Raw genomic sequence first — 610 nt, forward strand, 5'->3', positions numbered from 1 at the left:
TTCCAGGGTTTTTTGTGGTTGCTGTTTGTTATTTGTTTGTTTAGTGTCTTTTATAAACTAATTTGTAAAGCTTGTATTCTTTGTCATTGTGGCTACTAAAGTTAAAGTCTCTGACCAGTTAGCTTAGTAATCAGCTAATGATTACAGATTTTCGTAAGCACCTGAAACCAATAAGTTTCCTGATGCTTGCAAAGGGTCTCTTTGTACACATAGGGGCACATCATAAACAGTCAGGTGACAGATGACAACTCTGCCTTAGCCTTCACTTTCTGCTTGTACAGTCCCTCAAGGTTAGTCAGAGGTGAGAGCTTAGGGTATTTTTCGATATTTTCAGGACATGTGCATAGCCTTGAGCATGAATAAAGCCTTACTCAGGTGGACAGCCTTCTAGATTCCTAGGAATATGTCAAAGCTTTTAAAGTCCCCTATGATCATCTCATCCCTTAACTTTTCTTTTAAGGTTTTTGGCTTAGCCTACTGTTTGCTCCAACTGTTACTGTCTCAGGCAGCTGTGATGTTAAGCAATTGCCTTTGATTTTTTTATTTTTACTATTTAAGAAGCAGAGTCTCCCTATTTTTCCCAGGCTGGCCTTGAACTTCTGGGCTCAAG

This window comes from Colobus angolensis, unplaced genomic scaffold (assembly GCF_000951035.1).
Source record: "Colobus angolensis palliatus isolate OR3802 unplaced genomic scaffold, Cang.pa_1.0 Scaffold874, whole genome shotgun sequence".
In the NCBI taxonomy this organism is placed as follows: domain Eukaryota; kingdom Metazoa; phylum Chordata; class Mammalia; order Primates; family Cercopithecidae; genus Colobus; species Colobus angolensis.